The sequence below is a fragment of the Kogia breviceps genome, chromosome 10 (assembly GCF_026419965.1).
Source record: "Kogia breviceps isolate mKogBre1 chromosome 10, mKogBre1 haplotype 1, whole genome shotgun sequence".
Classification (NCBI taxonomy): domain Eukaryota; kingdom Metazoa; phylum Chordata; class Mammalia; order Artiodactyla; family Physeteridae; genus Kogia; species Kogia breviceps.
In genome coordinates this window covers 96,201,649-96,223,093 of record NC_081319.1, presented here as the reverse complement: position 1 = coordinate 96,223,093, position 21,445 = coordinate 96,201,649, and positions in this window count along the sequence as shown.

Below are 21,445 nucleotides of genomic sequence, written 5' to 3'. Positions count from 1 at the left end.
AGTGGATCTCCAGGGTACCAGGCTCCCAAATGACAATCCCACCCTGTCCTAATAGGTCCAGCTGGGGGCTTAAATGGAAGACCCTGCAAGACAGCATGTTAGCAGCAGAATCTAGTTAAGCACGAAGATCTTATTCTTTTGCCCTTTCCACTACATTAAATTCAATTCCGGCCCATGGGCATTTATTTTTGTTACATTCAGAAGAATCCTCCTAAGTTACTTATAGTTATGGAGAGCAAGAGGCAAAGTGCCCACTTCCAACTTCAAAGTAAGTTAGTGGTCATCCTGGGGTGGAGGGGAGATAAACTGGGGTGTTACAAGTACATTGCGTATTCCTATAATGACTGAAGTATTTACAAGCATGGCAAATTTTCTTTTTGTGCATCAAGGAAACTGGTCCATTTGTTTAATAAGCATTCATCAGTCCCTGCTCCTGCCCCTTTGAGTTAGGATGAGTGAGAGATTGATGAAGAGCTACTCCTTCTTCACACACAGTTTTCCGGACCACTCCAAAGCCCAGGCAGCATTCCTAGGCCTGGCCCCCTAGGGGTGGCCTTCCCAATGCTCCCACCCCGGAATACTCTCCATTGCCCTCCTGAGGAGCTGGATCACTCCGGGAAAAGTGGGCAAAGAGGCAGCCCGCACACACAGTGTTCTGAGCTACCCAAGGACACGTGTGGCAGGGAGGCTGATCCGCTGCACCTGTGGAGGGCTCGGGTGCACACGTGCTGTCCTCTGGGCGCACTCCCCTTCGGTCAGGGGCCCTCGGCTCACTGACGTTACAGCCACACGGGCCAGCCCTGGTCACTAGGGCGATGGCAGAAAGCAGGTCAGCTTTCCTCCCTGTCCTGGGCCCTGCTCCTTGACTGGTGGGACATTGTTCCTATCTCCCCCTCACCCCGGTACACCCTATCATTGGGCACTTCCCCATCTCCTAGCCTCTCTCTTCTCACACCTGCTCTAGGGAAGGATCTGACAAGTTCAATCCCATTCAGGACACCTCCACAGCCTCATCCATTGTTTCCTTTTTCTTAGTTTTTAGTTTTTTTCGGCTGCGGCTCGCAGATGGCAGGATCTTTGTTCCCCGACCAGGGACTGAACCCACACCCTGGGCAGTGAAAGCGAGGAGTCCTAACCGCTGGACCACCAGGGAATTCCCTCCGTTGTTTCTTATATGTCTCTGGAGGAAACTGCAACTAGACCCAGTCACCGGCCACAGTACAGGATTAAGAGGAGAATCATGCAAGCCTCCTGGCATATTAAGGTGTCTTAATTTCCACCAATAAGACTCATTCCCGACTCTGGGTGTCATTTTGATTTCCCACTCACCCTGGTGACGGGAAGTCTCCTAGAAGGGTTACCCACTAAGCTGACTCAACTCACACTTTACAAACCATAAGAAATGGTACCTAAGTAGAGTTATTATAAAGGTTAATTGAAACAATTCATGGAAAGAGAAACCAGAATGTCCCAAGTCTGGTGGCTCAAAGCCAAATGCATCATTCTATCCCCTGCCCGAACTGGGGAGTTTTCCTGGGTTTCCCTCACTCTGCAGAGAATGGCAGCCCCATCCACCCAGTCACTCCACTCTCTCCTGCTTCCTCGCTCTCCCTTCTTCCTCACCCCCACCCACTATTTTTTTTTAAATTTATTTATTTATTTATTTATTTATGGCTGTGTTGGGTCTTCGTTGCTGTGCGAGGGCTTCCTCTAGTTGCGGCAAGTGGGGGCCACTCTTCATAGCGGTGCGCGGGCCTCTCACTGTCGCGGCCTCTCTTGCTGCGGAGCACAGGCTCCAGACGCGCAGGCTCAGCAGTTGTGGCTCACGGGCCCAGCTGCTCCGCGGCACGTGGGATCTTCCCGGACCAGGGCTCGAATCCGCGTCCCCTGCATCGGCAGGCAGATTCTCAAGCACTGCGCCACCAGGGAAGCCCCTCCCACCCACTCTTGATGACAATACTAGCGACAGTGACACAAATGAACATAGTGTCAAGCACTGTGCCAGCACAGGCTTTGGAGCTGGGCAGACCAGAAATCATTGAAACCCCAGCTTCATCACTTACAAGTGGCATGACTTCCTGTGAGTCTGTTTCCTGTAAAATCAGAATAAAAATAGTACCTACCTCATAAGGTGTCATAATGATTAAATTTGTCATTGATATAAACGTGCTTAGCCCAGGACCTGGCACACGAGTGCTTAAAAATGGTAGTTATTATTAGCATTATTTTCTCCAATCCTCACAAGAACCCTATAGAGTAAAGATTGTTATTCTCATTTTAAGGACGAGGAAATTGAGGAGGCCGGGGAGTGACGTGACTTGCTGAAAATCCTTGTAGCCTGTAAGAGACACAGCGGGGATTTTCAGACTCAGTGTGTCTAGTTCTAAAACCTAAGTCCGGGATCAGCTACACAATTTGTAGAATCCGGTACAAAATGAAAAGGGGCGGGGGGGGGGGGGCTTGTTCAAAAATGACCAAGAATCTCAGGACACAAGAGCAGAGCATCAAACCAAGTGGGAGGCCCCTCCCAGTCATGCCCACGAGGCTGGCCCTGCTCTAGCCTCCCAGTCGGCCCAGTCCTGTTGATTCGACCTTCGCTGGATTCCGTCCCTTCCTTTTACTCCCTTTGCCCTGGTTCCAGCAGCTCACACCTTCCTGCTGCATTAGCCTCTTACTTGGTTGTTCTGGCCTCAGCCGTGTCCCTGCCGACCCATCAACCACCGACTATCAAAATTATCTTCCCAGAGAACAGCTCTAATGATACCCTTCTCTTTAGATATTCTCCAATCACTATGCTTTGCTTAACAAAATAAAATCCAAGTCCCTTAGAGTGGCATTCAAGGCCCTTGACAGCGTGACCTTTGTCAGATGTCTCCCCTGTGCATTTTTCAGACCTGTCACACCAGATTATTCCCACTTGCCTCCTTGGGAACTTTTGCTGGGCTCTTTCCTCTCCGCTGACAACACCCCTCAGTCATCTTTGCCTGTTACAATCTCACTGTCTGTGAAGGAACAGCTCAAATGCTATCTCCATCACAGCATCTTACCTGACTTTCCCAAGGGGAATCCATTTCTCCCTCCCCTGGGCTTTCTTGGGATAGTTGTATGCCAGTGATCACTGTATACCTTGTATTAGGGTTAATATGTGTCCAGGCCTTGGGAATTAAGCTGATTCAAATCACAACCTGGGCCTTTCTGGCTGGGTGAATTCAGCAAGTTGCTCCAAGGCTCTGGGTGGGAATAGTAAGGATTCAATAAGATAATACAGGTCGACTATTGTCTGTGCCTAAGGGACACACCACAAAAGTCGTTATTTGTCCCTTGCCCTTACTAAGAACCATTTCTCATTCATCTCCCTCAATGTCCAACACAAGGCCTCACCCATTGTAGCCAAGTGAATTATTTTGCCCAATTAATTAACCTACCCCTAAGTTTCCCTGCTGTACTTGTACCTCCACTTAACATTTTAAATGCCCACACGAGCAAAAACCTATGCAGGCTGCCTGTTCTAAATAAAATCCTTATCTACCTACATTCATTAATAATTATGTTTTGTTTTTAACATAGGGACTGGTTTATATTAGCATCCACAGGCCCTGAGAACATTTTTTAATAACCAGGAGTCATGAGCTGGGACAATTCTGCCTTCAGCAGGCCAGATTTAAAAAAGAATTATTCCCACAAAAGTTTCTGTATCTCTTCTCCACCTAAGTTATGCTGGCTCTTAACATTTGGAGGCAGAAAAGCTTTGGTTTGAGTCAACTGGGCAGCTTAACTAATACAAATGAAGAAGGCTTTATTTCCTGGGTTAATGGTATCAGCCCCTCCCAGGGATGCAAGGATGCCAGTGGGGGAGGGAACTTCCCCAAAGGCAAAACCACAGGGTGCTATTTTGAAGGAACCTTCTAGAGGTGGATTCTGGTCTCTAGGTTGCTGGAGGTTTACCCTTCTTCTGAGAGATGATCTAACATGAGATAGTGCCAGGTGTCTGTGGCCAAGCTTCGCCCACAGTGTCACCCCCACCCAGGGCCAGGAACCCCATGCTGGCGGTTAGGCAGTTGTAGAGAAGCCCTGTGATCTGCAACTACGGGGGCGGAGGCAAGAGGGAGAAAGGGGACCCTGGTAGCGCTCTGAGGTCCACCGCTTGCGGCCAGAGGGTGCCTGACAGGCACAGCAAAGAAGTTTCAGTGCCAGAACTTGCCAGATCATCTAATGCATTGGGATTTTACCAACCCCTACTAAACCTGCCCGTTCCCCCCTGGTAACTTATGGGACTGACCTATGATGAGGTTGGGTGTCCTCTAATAAAATGTCACCTGATGATTCATGAGGATAAATAATGATGTGTGGTTTTTGATATTCAGAGATGCTTGTCCTTTCGTTAAACAGGAAGACAGCTTTGCTTTTCTACTGGCCCAAGCCCATGGGTTTCTAAGCCCTTTTGTATCCTGGAACATTTTGTGTGAGAACTTGGCAGCAGAAGGCCTGGCCTCAATGAGTGAACCTGGGAGCCCATGTGTACAGACTTCCCAAAATAGAGACACAAAGAGAGCACAGGCCTCCTGGGCTTGGCCGGCTTTCTAAGGCAACAGAGGTGTTTGTGGTCAGTTTGAAAGAGCATCTGAACACCCCTAGACCCTACAGTATTAATTTCCTGGGGCTGCTGTACCAAAGTCCCCACGCTGGCTGCTTTAAAACAGCAGAGACTTATCCTCTCAAAGTTCTGCAGATGAGAAGTCCAAAGTCAGGGGGTGGGCAGGGCTGTGCCCACTCTGAATGCTGGAAGGGAGAATGGGTTCCATGCCTTTCTCTTAGCTTCTGGTGTGGCCAGCAATCTTCGGTATCCCTTGTCTGGTAGAAGCATCATTCCAATCTCTGCCTCCGTCTTCACACGGGTGTTCTCCCTGAGGGTCTTCAAATCCTCTTCCCTCTATGTGTGTCTGTGTCTCTTCTTTTCTTATATGGATACCAGTCACATTGGATTAGGAGTCCACCCTACTTTAGTATGACTTCATCTTAACTAATTACATCTGCAATAACCCCGTTTCCAAGTAAGGTTGAAAGGGAGCAGGATCTTGTAGGGCCCTCCCAGGTACAAATCCTTTCTGTGTTCTGTTTCTTGTTTGTGAGGAAATAGGCTTCATTCAGCCGCCTTGACCTTCCCTGAGTTCCAAAGGGCAGATTCAAACAATTGCTAATCAGGGAAGGGAGGGGATGCAGAAACAAGGGAGGAGCAGTCAAGAAACAATAGTGCAGGGACCTCCCTGGTGGCGCAGTGGTTAAGAATCCACCTGCCAGTGCAGGGCACATGGGTTTGAGTCCTGGTCCGGGAAGATCCCACACTCCGCGGAGCAACTAAGCCCGTGCGCCATAACTACTGAGCTTGCGCTCTAGAGCCCGTGAGCCACAACTACTGAGCCCGTGCGCCACAACTACTGAAGTCCGCGTGCCTAGAGCCCGTGCTCCACAACAAGAGAAGCCACCGCAATGAGAAGCCCACGCACCGCAACTAAAGAAATCCCGTGCGCGGCAATGAAGACCCAACACAGACAAAAATTAATTCATTAATTAATTTAAAAGAAAAAAAAAGAAACATAGTGCAGCCTTGGGGCAGGGTCCTGGTTCCTCCTCAAGAAACATACATAACAGTATCTTTGAGCTCTTCTGCAGGAACTAAGGCCCCACCCAGGTGAAGGATGGTGACTTCAGGCTGAGGGTAAGGTTCCTGGAGCACTGTCCTGCTACCTCACCACCACCAATCAGAACAAAGCCACACACTGCAGCCCTCATGCCAAATTTTGCCTATAAAAACTTTTCCCCGGGCTTCCCTGGTGGCGCAGTGGTTGAGAGTCTGCCTGCCGATGCAGGGGACACGGGTTCGTGCCCCGGTCCGGGAAGATCCCACGTGCCGCGGAGCGGCTGGGCCCGTGAGCCATGGCCACCGAGCCTGCGCGTCCGGAGCCTGTGCTCCGCAACGGGAGAGGCCACGACAGTGAGAGGCCCGCGTACCGCAAAAAAAAAAAAAAACTTTTCCCCAAAAACCATTGGAGAGTTTGGGGTTTTTGAGCACAAGCCACCTGTTCTCCTTGCTGGGCCCTGAAATAAACCTTTCTCTTCTCCAAACTCTGATGTTTCTGTTTATCCGGCCTACCCCTGTGTCAGGCACACAAACTTGTGTTCGGTAACAAAAGCCCCGCCCTCATATCTCATCTAATCCTAATCCCCTCCCAAACACCTCATCTCCAAACACCATCACATTGGGGGGGGGCGGTTAGGGCTTCAACATATGAGTTTTCAGGGGACACAAACCTCCAGCCCATAAGAGACTTCAACATCTCTTTGGGGGATGCCCTGGGTACCCACCCACCTGAGCAGCTACAGGGGTCAGCAGGGACAGAGGTTCGAGGTCTCTGAGCTAAATCCTCCAGTGGGAGGGGAGTCACAAGCCCTAACATAGTGTAACAGGGAAGAGCTAAATGGGACTCCATGTTGGATCTGTTTCTTTGACTTTAACCTTTGCTTTTCGTTGCTTTTGTTATTATAATGATACATGGCCTGACTCAGGGAACCCTGCCCCTCTGCCTGAATGTTAAACCAAAGTGCTTTTGTTCAGAGAAACATCCTGACCCTGTCCACCTGTGGACAGCTGCAAGAAAGAAGAAATTAACACGTCCCCTCCCCAGGAGATGTTTTGCAAGCCTGATGGCCCTTTTTACTTTACTTCCTCCCCACCTCTCCCTCTCTCTTCTGCCTTTTTATTTTATTTCCCTCTCTGATTCTATCAAAGAAACTGGCATCCAGACCCTGATAAGATGGTTATTTTGAGACATTAGTCTGACATCTTCTCAGTCTGCCGGCTTTCCCAGTAAAGTCGCACTCCTTTCCTCAACGCCTCGTCTCCGAGCCTCGTCTCCGATCTATCGGCCTGCGGTGCGGTGAGCGGAGCAAGGCTGGACTCGGCAATGACAGGAGCTGGTCTCCTCAGATTAGTCCTTCAATGATCCAGCCATTCGATACTGAAACCCGCACGGGGCGCACCCCAGCCTTTGGGAGGAGCAGGGCTTAATCCAGGAAGGGCATCTCCCTGCTTCTCTTAGGAAACAGAGCCGCCTAAAGCAGAGGGGTCTGTCTCAGGGGAATGCCGGCGCGGGAGGGCAGTGCTCCTGGGAGCTGGTACAGACTCCTCAATTGGAAACCACCCTCGGGGGCACAGCCCGGCCAGACTAACTGATTTCCCTCCCCAGAGGCCCCGTCACAGACCAGTGCCCTGTCCACAATGTGCACACCAGCACTGCCTGTTGAGGGGACGCCCCACAGCTATATCCACTTCACAATGCCAGTCCCTGCCCACGGCCGCCACCCCGCAGGTCACGTGACAGGGCTGAAGGCCTGCCCAAAGGCCGGGCTCTCTTGGCTGGGTCTGCTCTCCAGCCCTCCCTCCCCCCACCCCAGGTACTTCAGTAGGAACATCTTTGTTTGGAAACACTGTGCTCACGCCTATTAATAATACATCGAGAGGCGCCGTCTCCAAGGAACTCCAAGTGCTTCACAGGCATTATCTAATTAGCCCTCACCCAAAGCCCTGCTCCAGCAAAACCATCAGGGGGGCAGCCGCTGATCCAGAGCCTCGAAGGGACGGAGACCTCCTTGGAGCTCTCCGCCAGAGCAAAAGGCACCGGACTTGCCTGGGAGGTGGGGTGACGCGACTTCCAGTGAAAAGACTACTGTGAAACTCGCCCCTTGCTCCCCCCACACTGGGAAACTGGCTGGAAAGGACGATTTACAAAATGATTTACTACCTGGACAGGTAAGCCACCACACCGAGGACAGTGCCATATGCCAGTCAGGGCCCTCGAGATGAATGCCCTTGTCACACACTCACTCTCTGCTCTCCCATCACTGGGTACCCACGCACCCCTATTACCACCTACTTCTAACTTCTCTTGATGGGGCCACCAAAAGTGGGAGGGGAACTGGAGGGGAGCAGTCAGTGTGATCCACTGGGGGCACCCATCTTCCCCTGAATTCTCCCCGTCTTCCCACCTCACATACTGCCGTGTCTAAAGTACACACAGTAGCCAGAGTGCTCGAGACCCATGAGGTGAGGCCCCCCAGCCTCCCCCCAGAGAACCAAATGGGCCTCACACATATGCTGGCATCCCGCACATCCAGTTAACTGATTGAGCCTCGGCCCCAAGCTCAGTGCCTGGTTCCCACCTTGAAAGTATTCAATGCATATTTGGAGATATATAATGGGAACACTAATTCCTTTATCCTCTCAAAAATCCTCGGCGGAAGATGGGGCTGGAATTTTTATCTGCACTTTACAAATTACCAAAATGAGGCTGAATTGACTGGGGGATTTGCCTGGGGTTCGACAGCTCACAGGTAGCAAAACCCTGAAGGGAACCCAGATCTTCATGCTTCAGGAAGCAACCTTTGCCATCATGCCATGTTCCAGCCCAGCTGCCCCTCTTGGAGAGTTCAAAGCGCTCACTTTACCAAAACCTTTACAGAATTAAAACTATATATCATCTGTGAGGAAACAGACCGCTGACACAGTGTGAAATAAAAGCACAAATGAGAGGGAGGAACATTTTCCCCCGGGAGACTATTTGGAAAATCAGAAGCATTCCTATCATCCTACATTTGGGGAGAGTAGCGTAGGGTCAGGGTGGTGAACAAAGGTCCAAAGGCAGAGTCATCAATTGCCTTCCCAAAGTTCATTCCAGAACTGACAAGTGTTGATGGTAAGGTTTTACTTAAGTAGAAGAAGTGAAAGAAAAGTTACAAGAATTCTTACATAGCACACAGCAGTCACTAACGTGCAATGTACTTTCACATGCGTTATTTCACTGGACCACATAAAGACTCTGAACGATGAATACTGTCATCCCTATTTGTATAGTTGAGAAAACCGATGCTCAAAGATTCCTTGCCTAGAGACGCATAGCTGGCAAATTTCAATCACACTCCAACCCAGGTGCTTGGCCTCTAAGTTGGTGCTATTTCCAAGTGTATCACAGCCACCCCTCAAATCCTTCTGTTATGATTGCAGAAGTATCACCTTGAGTATTTGTTGACGACCTATCTGCATCAGTTCCTGCTGTGTCAGACGTCATTGCTGTTCACTGACACAGCCCCCCTCTCTGTCCAGGCCTGCAGGTGGACTGCACTTTCCTGCCCCCTTGAAGGTAGACATCACTAATTGGCTCGCTTCCCCCAGTGAAAGGTGGGCAGAAGTGGTGCCTGTGGTTTCCAGGTGGACACACTTCCCTGCTGGTGCTGGTCTCTCCAGCTTTCCCCCACACCACACTCACAGTGAAAGCTCATGCTGAGCCTCAGCCTCCATCAGTCTGGGTCTGGAATGACCGCCATGAGCACAGCCTTCCTGTTGAATCTGCATCAAATTTGAGCAAGAAATGTCTCTATTGTTTCAAATCACTAAGATGTGGGCTTTGTTTACTACTGCGGCATAACATGTCCTGTCCTGAGTGACATACTACCCAGAATTTCCTTTGGAGAATCTGCCCAGCATCGAGGAGTCTTGGGTAGGACTGAATCTACCCCCAGATCTAAGGGATAGACTCCGATTGGCATCTAGCAATCCATAAAATATTATCCCTTGTGCCACAGAGCTTGGTTTAAGTATGGATAATAACCTAGGCCCATGCCAGTCAACTCTTAGTATTTATTTAGAGCAGTTCAGGGATGAACCAACCCGTGTGAAAGTAAAAACTGTTCAATGACTATGGAAGCAGTGCTTTCTCTCCCTCGACGACAGCAAGCCCCTATTGCTTTGGATGACAGGCCTTCAGATGAAGGAACCCTGTGTGAGGACAAAGGTGAACCAAGGGCAAAGGCAAAACCTGCAGATTGTAGACAGAAAGAGCAGAAGCCCTCTGTCAGCGCTGGACCTTTCGGAGATGAGCCAGTAAGTCCCCTATTTGCTAAGCCAGTCCAAGGTGAGCTTTTTGACTTGAAATTGAAAAATAACCATAGCAGACAGTTTTAAACAACTCCCTCTTCAGAATAATAACCCACTGATATAATGATATGTAGATATTAGAGGTGTTTCTCCAATCAGCCCTGAATCTTCTCGGGGCTTAAGTTTTGACTTTTGTGAGGTTGTAGATGTTCCTTAGAAAGGCAACAGAAGTGAGTTTTGGAGTCAGAAAGGATTTTAAAGAACATGTGGTCTAACGGCTCCTTTTATAGATGAAGGACTAAGGCACAGAAGGTGCAGTCGCTTCCCTTGACTCCCCGCGTGGATGGCTCCCTGTGACCTCTGATCGCACGGGTGGTAGATTGTGCATCTCAGGTCATTCTGGGGATTGAAAGCAGATCACGTGCATAAAGCTCCCAGCATTGGGGCTGGCACAGTGTGGTTAATCAACAATGGCTGACTGCTTTTTATCAGTGACTCACATTTTAGTACTGAGGGGGGTATAAATAACTGACACTCCCCTATCAGTTATTAATAGTATAGAGAGACCTCGCCCAGAGCCCAGAAGGAGCCAGGCCCTTGAGCTTGACCCAGTAAGCAGCCACGGCCATCCGCAGAGAGGTGGGTTGACCCTGAGTCCCCGCCTGGAACCTGGGGTCATTCAGGGGCGTGAGCCAAGCACACCGGGTATCAGAGTTCCTTCTCACGAGGATCTGGCACCCGAAACTGTGTCCTAAGGTGACCAGGAGTTCCGGAAGAAGCCGAGAAGCCGTGTTGCTGAAACTTTGAGAAACATGGGGGCACTTGCTGCTCAGAAAAGGCAGTCCCTTCACAGAGAACTGCTGAGCACAGACACCCAGGGGCCCAGCACCCTAGGAGACAAGGCAGAGCAGGCCCAGAGTAGAGCCAGCCTTGTCAGTAGCGCCTGCGGGACACTCCCGAGCGTTCTTGGAAACACCTGGTAGAGATTCCGCAGGGGCTGGAGGTCCTGGTGAGCCTGCAGGACAAGCGCCCGTGATGGGGGAGTAGCTGCAGCAAGTCACAGGAGCCTCACATCTACCAGGGGCTGCAGAAGCTCATAGACACATGGGCCCCAGCGTGCAAGGCCCAGCCTTGATTTAATAAACAGCAGCAGGAGTGGAGCTTCTAGCTCCTGGGGGCAGGCAGCTCAGAAGGAGGAGAAAGACTCCGTCCAAGTGAAGTCCAGGCCGCCAAAAGCAACTGTGATCATTTCCTGTCTTCTAAAAAGCCAGCTCTGCAGAGGGCTTTTGTTCTTGGGTCCTGGTGTTCTCAGGTCTTGGATTAAAGGAGATAACTAATGTAAGCCACCCCTTCCCTGTTCCTGGCACAAAATGAGCATGAAATAAATGGCAAATGCCTTCCCCTGCTTCTCTTCAAAGTGTGAATCTCATCTGAAAATTAGTGGGACCACATACACTCAAAGGGTCATCCGAAGAGCAGTGCCTCTTACGTGTATTCAGAGGTTGGAGATGGACCCTCTCCTTATTAGCTGTGTATCTTTCATTCTCTGTATTTATAAGCTGGACGTAATGTAACCCCTAGGCGACCTTACCCATCTCACTGTGAGGACTAAGTGAGATGGAGAAAAGGGAAAGGGTTTTTATCAGACACCGAAGGGAAGGGCTGAAAGGCCTTCACCTTTCCTATCAGTCCAATGCGTCTCTGAGCTTGGCGCACAGAAGCTGACAAAGCTCCTTCCCTGGTCCCGCCCTCTCTCTAACAAACACATTTTTTTTTAAGGAACAAATTCATGGGATTTACCTGATCTCCACTTTGCTCGCGTGAATCATTTTTCCAATCTAAATTCAGTAGCAGCTGCGGCAACTGTAAAATGACTTCCTCTTCTCAACACTTTGCTTCAGTGACAGGAAGAAAATGAGACAAACTGTAAAGGTGTGCTCCACACTTCACTCCATGTTCTATAAAACCCCAATACAATAATCCTTCGCAATTGTTTCCACAGTCAGATGGGCCAGAGGGCAGGAGGAGGGAGGAGAGCAGCAAAGCTGGGAAGCCGGTGATGGAGGCGCAGCTTGAGAGGCAGTGCCCAAGAAGGGGCGGAGGAAGACTGGCCTAGGTCATAGGTCATGGGTCATAGGTCAGGGTGGCCATCACCTGCACCCCTTCGACAGCCACATAGTCTCACCCGCTGTCCGCATCCTCTCTCTTCCCTTTCAGCTCTGCAAGTCCACTCTTAGGAAGGTTCTAACAGAAGTCTGGGGTGTCAGCATGGAGTCACCGTCCTCCACCTGGGTGAGGGCTTTCGGGCCTGCAGAACAGCACAAAGCCACACGTCAGATTGTTATGTATATCCCTGAGGAGGAGCTAGGACTCTGTTTTCCTTTGTTTCTGCATTCTCTCACATCCCTAATTAGTAATGGCTTGAATCCACTCTTTGGGCCTCTGGGAAGTCCTGAGAGACTAAGCACTACTTCTACAAACTAGAGTGTGTGTTGGGGGGAGGGACACGCATGGAGGGGCTTTTGTACCCGGGAAGGCCCCCTTTTTCTTTGATACTGCTCAATTTTGAGGGGAACAGGGGGTGGGACAAGAAAGGGAATGAAGTTTTGGGTAGAGAGATGAATCACAAACCCAGCAGAGGAACTTGGTTTTAGGGGGACTCGGTTTCACTGCCAGCTTCAGGAGAGAAGGGCTGTTGGGTGCCCGGGGACTCCCTGACATTCTTTTTACAACTTCCTATAAATTGATCTTTATTTCAAAATAAAAAGGTTAAAATAAAAGGCGCCAGGTTTTTCTCTCTGTTGTTAGAACATCGTATCCTCCTTTTCCTGTAAGCCTTCTAACTCTTGCTCATTCTTCAGAATCAGCTCAAAGCACACACTCGATAAATGTTCGTTAACTGAGTGAACGAATGGTCCCTGTTATTTCTGTGATAAAGAAAGAGGCCATGGAATCAATAAACCAACCAAATTTAGCAGTTAACAGCATGCACTTGAAGTCAGGCTGCCTGATGGAAATCCCAGTTCTATAGGCTCCTCTAGCTGTGTGACTTTCTGAGTTTAGCTTCCCCAGCCCCAGTAGGAATAGTACTGACATCATAGGCTTGTTGGAAGGATGAAATGAATGCACTGTGATACAGTAGGAAATATACATTTCATCTTCTGTGTGTCAGGCTCCTGACGCGGAGCTTCTAAAGCCTTTGGAATGTCCTGAGGGATAAGAGCTTTTTTGGTTATTCCTAATAAACCCCTTTCAACCATACCTGAGTTTATGCTAATGAGGTGGCATTTGGTGGGCCCCTAGATACCCCGGAGATGGGGGCTGATTGCCAGAGGACTGGAACTCTCTGCCCTACCCCCAACCTCCCGGGAAGTAAGGAAGGCTAGAGATTGACTTCAGTCACCAACAGACAGTGATTTGACCAATCATGCCTGCATCACAAAACCCCTAAATGATGGGTTCTGAGAGTCTTCAGGTCAGTGATCACATCAAAGTGCTGGGAGGATGACGTGCCCCCCCCCACCCCCCCATCCCCCCCATCCCCCCCCCACCCCCGTCCCCTGCCTTATGCATCTCTTCCATTGGCTGTTCCTGAGTTGTGGGTTTTATACTAAACTGGTAACAGTTATGTAACTTTTCCTGAGTTCTGTGAGCCACTCCAGTGAAGTATGGAAGCTGAGAAGGGGCGGGGGGGGGGGGGCGCAGTAGGAACTCTGATTTATAGCCGGTTGTTCAGAAGTATAGGTCGCAACCTGGGCCTTGCTGGTGGAGGGAGTGAGACAGGCAGTCTTGGGGCGCTGAACCCCTAACCTGTGGTGTCTGCACTAACCCCAGGTGGTTACTGTTAGAACTGAATCGAACTGTAGGATACGCAGCTGGTATCTAAGGAGTTGGAGGGTTGGTAGGTGTGAGAAAACATCCCAAACCTTTGGTGTCAGAAGTGTTGGTAGTGGGAACATATGAACGTCAAGTGCTTAAAATAGTGCTTTTTACACATGTAGTAAGGTCTCAACTCGGTTACTATTCTTTTTTCTTTTTTCTTCTTTTGGCTGATCCGGGCAGCATGCAGGATCTCAGTTCCCCAGACAGGGATTGAACCCGGGCCTCCTGCAGTGGAAGCGTGCGGTCTTAACCACTGGACTGCCAGGGAAGTCCCTTGGTTACTCTTATTAACTGTATGTTGCCTTTTCTGACCTGTCTCCATGCTTATTCCCATCCCTACCCTCCTCACAAGCACTCGAAACGTCCTGTGCTGCCCCCGAACCCAGCATCATCTTCTCCCGTGTCCCATTTACCTACTGCTGTGCGACAGACCGCCCCGAGACCAGTGGCTGAAAGTAATGACACCATTTTCTTTTGTTCATGAATCTGCACTTGGACAGGCTCGGCGAGGACGCCTTTTCTCTGCTCTTGTTGGCATCAGCTAGGGTGGCCTGGAGGCTGGGGACTGGGATCTTAAGCCATCTTCACTCACAGGCCCCGTGCTAGACGCAGGCCACAACTGGGACCTTCACTGGGGCTCTGGATCAGAACACAGACCGGTGGCCTCTACAGGTGCCTCGGGCTTCCTTATGGGGGCTGAATTCCTGGGGCGAGTGTCCCAACGGGAAAAGAGCCAAGTGGGAACCATATCACCCTGAATGACCTAACCTTGGAAGCCACACAGTGTTACTTCCTCCAGTCTATTCATCGAGGCCATCACAAAGGTCCTCCAAGCTCAAGATCAGAGGAAATAGACTCCCCTTTTGATGAGGCTGTGGCAGGATCCGAAGAAGCATGTAGGACCAGAAATAATACTGTATTAGCCATGTCTTTTATCTTCTGTATTCTGATGCTTCGATATCTGGGGCCTTGCTGACCTTGGAGAGACTTGCCCTCCCAGGGTTAAGCAATTCCTAGACATAATCAACAACTTACCCACAAGGGCACTTCTCAAACACACACCAGCCAATCCAGAGCCCATACCCCAACCATCCCCCTTGTCAGCTCTCACACCCTGGGCCACTACGTACCTGCCCTAATCACCCCAGGGCCTGGTACCAGACCATGAGGGACAGCCCTATGCCCAAGAGCCTGATGAAATTATCCAAGCCTGTCTCTCCTGCCTGATGGTTCCCTCCCACAGAAACCACTCTACAGGCTCTGACCCACATGTTCTCTGTCCTTCTGCCTCTTGATGACACTGGCGCTCTCCCACGTGGCCCCTCGTGGCAGGGCTCACCCCCTCCTCTTGGAATCTGTGAGTATAACAAACTATCTTTTCAGTGGTAGCTATCTCCTGATCTCTTGGCTATGCCTCAAATTTTCTATTAATATACCATATCTCAGAACACATACTGTGGCCATTTGGGGGAAATACAATCTTCCACACTCTGTATTATAATTGATGATGTACTTGCCTTTCTCCTCATCTTGACTTTGTTCACACAGAAAACAGACCTTTCTTTGATCTCCTTATCCCCTGTGCCCAGTACACAGGAAGTACCCGTTAAATGTTTGTTGACTGACTAGCTGACTGAATTTTTGATAGCCACATACCACCTTTGTCCTCCTCATTTAATGTCCAAAGGGAAAGGATTCGGCAGATTCCTTGACACACCCCGCCACAGTGGTTGCTTACTCAGCCTGTTCTCTGCCTGCACCCCAAAATCACAGCTCCTGTCACCTCTGCTTTGTGAGGTTTCCTGGGATCGAACAAGCCTCCTCTGAGTCCCAGGGGTTGGACACGTGAAGGCAGCGTGGGAGCCCCTGAGGTGAGTCCCATCACCAGAAGCCTGCACTGGCAGTCAGAACACCAACACCGGGAGCAGCTGGGATCTGGATCACCCGCAATCGTGCTTGCAAACGGCCGGGGTACCCCTCATCCCGGCAGCTCGGTCACGCTTTGTGAGACTAACTTAGGGAAATGTCTCCAGCGCTCAGATCTCCGGGTAGCCCACACAGAAAGGGAGTCACGCCCCCCCAACTGTCCCCATCCCAGAAAAGTGGACAAAGCCGCAAGATTCTGCATAGACCCCCAGGACAGCGTCGGGGTTCGCTCGGGCAAAGGCGAGGAGATGCTCCTCCATCCTTTGGGTTTCTAGTCCATTCTCCCACTCCTGCTGCGAGGGCAAAGGCTTCCCCAAAGCGCCAGTACCTTCCTCCTCGAGCCCAAACAGTGCATGTGAGGAAGAGAGCGCCTTAGAGTGGTTTACAGCAAGGGCGGGAGGGCAGGAAAGACGGCGGCCCGAACCTCTTCTGCCTAAGTGTCAAATGCTGGAATCCATTTGACAACGAACAAAATCTCATGTTATTCCCTAACGAGAGATGAGATTTAAAATGCAAATACTCCTGAGAGAAACAACACATTGATTTAAGGTCCGTCAGTGCTTAGTCCGACAAACGGCCCTGCTTTGCAAGCAGGTTTGATTGAGGCGCGGGCGCGAAGCAGAGAGGAACCCCGGGGGCAGGTACGGAGGGCAGAAGAGTAATTCTCTGCTTCCTTCCCGAGGAGGCTTCCTCCCTTCCGCCAACACCTTGTCCACCCATCTTATTCAGAGCTTTCGGTAGCTGTCAGAAAAGCCATTCCGGTGCACACCCCCTACAGCCCTCAGATCCCATTCTCCAAATCAGCCACCTCACCTGAGGCGTCTGTGAGCCCTTCACCTGTTCAGAGTTCTCTGCAGAAGAATGTTTTTCTCATGCAGAGAGGGTACAACTTTTCTCAGCCAAATTTCAATTTTTAAATGCGAAATCATTCACGATAGCCCCAAAGTGAGAACCACCCAAGTGTCCATTAACAGATGAATGGATAAACAAGATGTGGTATAAACGTACAATGGGGGCTTCCCTGGTGGCGCAGTGGTTGAGAGTCCGCCTGCCGATGCAGGGGACACGGGTTTGTGCCCCGGTCCGGGAGGATCCCACGTGCCATGGAGCGGCTGGGCCCGTGAGCCATGGCAGCTGAGCCTGCGCGGCTCCGCAACGGGAGAGGCCGCGACAATGAGACGCCCGTGCACCGCGATGAAGAGTGGCCCTCGGCTTAAAGATGGCGGAAGAGTAAGACGCGGAGATCTCCTTCCTCCTCACAGAGACATCAGAAATACATCTACACGTGGAACTTCTCCTATAGAACACCCACCGAACGCTGGCAGAAGACCTCAGACCTCCCAAAAGGCAAGAAACTCCCCACGTACCTGGGGAGGGCAAAAGGAAAAAGAATAAACAGAGACAAAGAATAGGGACGGGGCCTGCACCAGTGGGCGGGAGCCGTGAAGGAGGAAAGGTTTCCACACACCAGAAGCCCCCTCGCGGGCGGAGACTGCGGGTGGCGGAGGGGGAAGCTCCGGAGCCGCGGAGGACAGCGCAGCTACAGGGTGCGGAGGGCAAAGCGGAGAGATTCCCGCAGAGGATCTGTACCGACCGGCACTCACCAGCCCGAGAGGCTTGTCTGCTCAGCCGCCGGGGCGGGCGGGGCCGGGAGCTGAGGCTCGGGCTTCAGTCGGATCCCAGGGAAAGGTCTGGAGGTGGCAGAGTGAAAACAGCCTGAAGGGGTTAGTGCGCCACCGCTGGCCGGGAGGGAGTCCGGTTGGAGTCCGGAGCTGCCGAAGAGGCGAGAGACCTTTTCTTCCCTCTTTGCTTCCTCGGCGTGAGGGAGAGGGGATTAAGCGCGCCGCTTAAAGGAGCCCCAGAAACGGGCGCGGAGCTGCCGAAGAGACAAGAGACTTTTTCTTGCCTCTTTGCTTCCTCGGGCGCGAGGAGACGGGATTAAGAGCACCGCGTAAAGGAGCTCCAGAAACGGGCGCGAGCCGCGGCTGTCGGCACAGACAGCAGAGACGGGTGTGGGACGCTAGGGTTGCTGCTGCCGCCACCAAGAGGCCTGTGTGTGAGCACATGTCACTCTCCACACCGGCCCTCCCGGGAGCCCATGCAGTCTGCCACTGCCGGGGTCCCGGGATCCAGGGACAGCTTCCCCGGGAGAACGCGCGGCGCGCCTCGGGCCGGTGCAGCGTCACGCCGGCCTCTGACGTCGCGGACTCGCCCCGCCCCCGTGCCACTCCCTCCCCCCAGCCTGAGTGAGCCGGAGCCCCCCAATCAGCTGCTCCTTTAACCCCGTCCTGTCTGAGCAAAGGGCAGAGGCCCTCAGATGACCTACACACAGAGACGGGACCAAGTCCAAAGCTGATGAAGTGCCCTGCATCTGTGGAAAACCTGAATAGACAACTAATCATCCCAAGTTGAGGAGGTGGACTTTGGGAGCAAGATATACTATTATTTTCCCCTTTTTTTCTTTTTGTGAGTGTGTATGTGTGTGCTGCTGTGTGAGATTTTGTCTGTATAGCTTTGCTTTCACCATTTGTCCTAGGGTTAGACCGACCCGTTTTTCTGTTTTTTTTTTTAAATATAAATTTTTCTTCTTAATAACTATTTTTTATTTTAATAACTATACTTTATTCTACTTTGTCTTCTCCCTTTCTTTCTTCCTTTCTTCCTTCCTTTCTTCCCTCCTTCCCTCCCTTCTTCCTTCCTTCCCCCTTCTTTCTTCCCTTCCTTCCTCCCTTCCTCTCTTCCTTCCTCCCTTTCCTCCTCTCCACCTTCCTTCCTTCCTTTCTTGCATTCGTCCTTCCTTCATTTCTTCCTTCTTTTCTTCCTTCCTTCCCTCCCTCCCTCCTTCCTTCCTTTTCTTTCCTTTCTATTTTTTCTCCCTTTTATTTTGAGCCATGTGGATTAAAGGCTCTTGGCGCCCCAGCCAGGCACCAGACCTTTGTCTCTAAGGTGGGAGAACCAACCTCAAGACACTAGTCCACAAGAGACCTCCCAGCTCCATGCAATATCAAACAGCGAAAATCTCCCAGAGATCTCCATCTCAACACCAAGACCCAGCTTCACTCAAGGACCAGCAACGAACAGTGCTGGACACCCTATTCCCAACAAAGAGCAAGACAGGTCTACAGCCCCATCCATTAGCAGAGAGGCTGCCTAAAATCATAATAAGGCTACCAACATCCCCAAACACACCACCAGACGTGGACCTGACAAGATCCAGCCTCATCCACCAGAACAGAGGCACTAGACCCCCAACCAGGGAACCTACTCAACCCACTGAACCAACCTTAGCCACTGGGGACAGCCACCAAAAACAGAGGGAACTACGAACCTGCAGCCTGCAAAAAGGAGACCCCAAACACAGTAAGTTAAGCAAAATGAGAAGACAGAGAAATACACAACAGATGAAGGAGCAAGGTAAAAACCCACCAGACTAAACAAATGATGAGGAAATAGGCAGTCTACCTGAAAAAGAATTCAGAATAATGATAGTAAAGATGATTCAAAATCTTGGAAAATAGAATAGACAAATTGCAAGAAACAGTTAACAAGGACCTAGAAGAAATAAAGAGGAAGCAAGCAACGATGAGCAACACAATAAATGAAATGAGAAATACTCTAGATGGGATCAATAGCAGAATAACTGAGGCAGAAGGACGGATAAGTGACCTGGAAGATAAAATAGTGGAAATAACTACTGCAGAGCAGAATAAAGAAAAAAGAATGAAAAGAACTGAGGACAGTCTCAGAGACCTCTGGGACAACATTAAACGCACCAACATTCGAATTATAGGGGTCCCAGAAGAAGAAGAGAAAAAGAAAGGGACTGAGAAAACATTTGAAGAGATTATAGTTGAAAACTTCCCTAATATAGGAAAGGAAATAGTCAATCAAGTCCAGGAAGCACAGAGAGTCCCATACAGGATAAACCCAAAGAGAAACACGCCAAGACACATAATAATCAAACTGTCAAAAATTAAATACAAAGAAAACATATTAAAAGCAGCAAGGGAAAAACAACAAATAACACACAAGGGAATCCCCATAAGGTTAACATCTGATCTTTCAGCAGAAACTCTACAAGCCAGAAGGGAGTGGCAGGACATATTTAAAGTGATGAAGGAAAAAAACCTACAACCAAGATTACTCTACCCAGCAAGGATCTCATTCAGATTTGATGGAGAAATTAAAACCTTTACAGACAAGCAAAAGCTGAGAGAGTTCAGCACCACCAAACCAGCTCTACAACAAATCCTAAAGGAACTTCTCTAGGCAAGAAACACAAGAGAAGGAAAAGACCTACAAGAACAACCCGAAACAATTAAGTAAATGGTAATAGGAACATACATATCGATAATTACCTTAAATGTAAATGGATTAAATGCTTCCACCAAGAGACACAGACTGGCTGAATGGATACAAAAACAAGACCCATATATATGCTGTCTACAAGAGACCCACTTCAAACCTAGGGACACATACAGACTGAAATTAAGGGGATGGAAAAAGATATTCCATGCAAATGGAAATCAGAAGAAAGCTGGAGTAGCAATTCTCATATCAAACAAAATAGACTTTAAAATAAAGTCTATTACAAGAGACAAAGAAGGATACTACATAATGATCAAGGGATCGATCCATGAAGAAAATATAACAATTGTAAATATTTATGCACCCAACATAGGAGCACCTCAATACATAAGGCAAATACTAACAGCCTTAAAAGGGGAAATCGACAGTAACACAATTATAGTAGGGGACTTTAACACCCCACTTTCACCAATGGACAGATCATCCAAAATGAAAATAAATAAGGAAACACAAGCTTTAAATGATACATTACACAAGATGGACTTAATTGATATTTATAGGACATTCCATCCAAAAACAACAGAATACACATTTTTCTCAAGTGCTCATGGAACATTGTCCAGGATCGATCATATATTGGGTCACAAATCTAGCCTTGGCAAATTTAAGAAAATTGAAATCGTATCAAGTATCTTTTCCGACCACAATGCTATGAGACTAGATATCAATTACAGGAAAAGATCTGTAAAAAATACAAACACATGGAGGCTAAACAATACACTACTTAATAACGAAGTGATCACTGAAGAAATCAAAGAGGAAATCAAAAAATACTTAGAAACAAATGACAATGGAGACACGACGACCCAAAACCTATGGGATACAGCAAAAGCAGTTCTAAGAGGGAAGTTTATAGCAATACAATCATACCTTAAGAAACAGGAAACATCTCGAATAAACAACCTAACTTTACACTTAAAGCAATTAGAGAAAGAAGAACAAAAAAAACCCAAATTTAGCAGAAGGAAAGAAATCATAAAGATCAGATCAGAAATAAATGAAAAAGAAGTGAAGGAAACAATAGCAAAGATCAATAAAACTAAAAGCTGGTTCTTTGAGAAGATAAATAAAATTGATAAACCATTAGCCAGACTCATCAAGAATAAAAGGGAGAAGACTCAAATCAATAGAATTAGAAATGAAAAAGGAGATGTAACAACTGACACTGCAGAAATACAAAAGATTATTAGAGATTACTACAAGCAACTGTATGGCAATAAAATGGACAACCTGGAAGAAATGGACAAATTCTTAGAAATGCACAACCTGCCGAGACTGAACCAGGAAGAAATAGAATATATGAACAGCCCAATCACAAGCACTGAAATTGAAACTGTGATT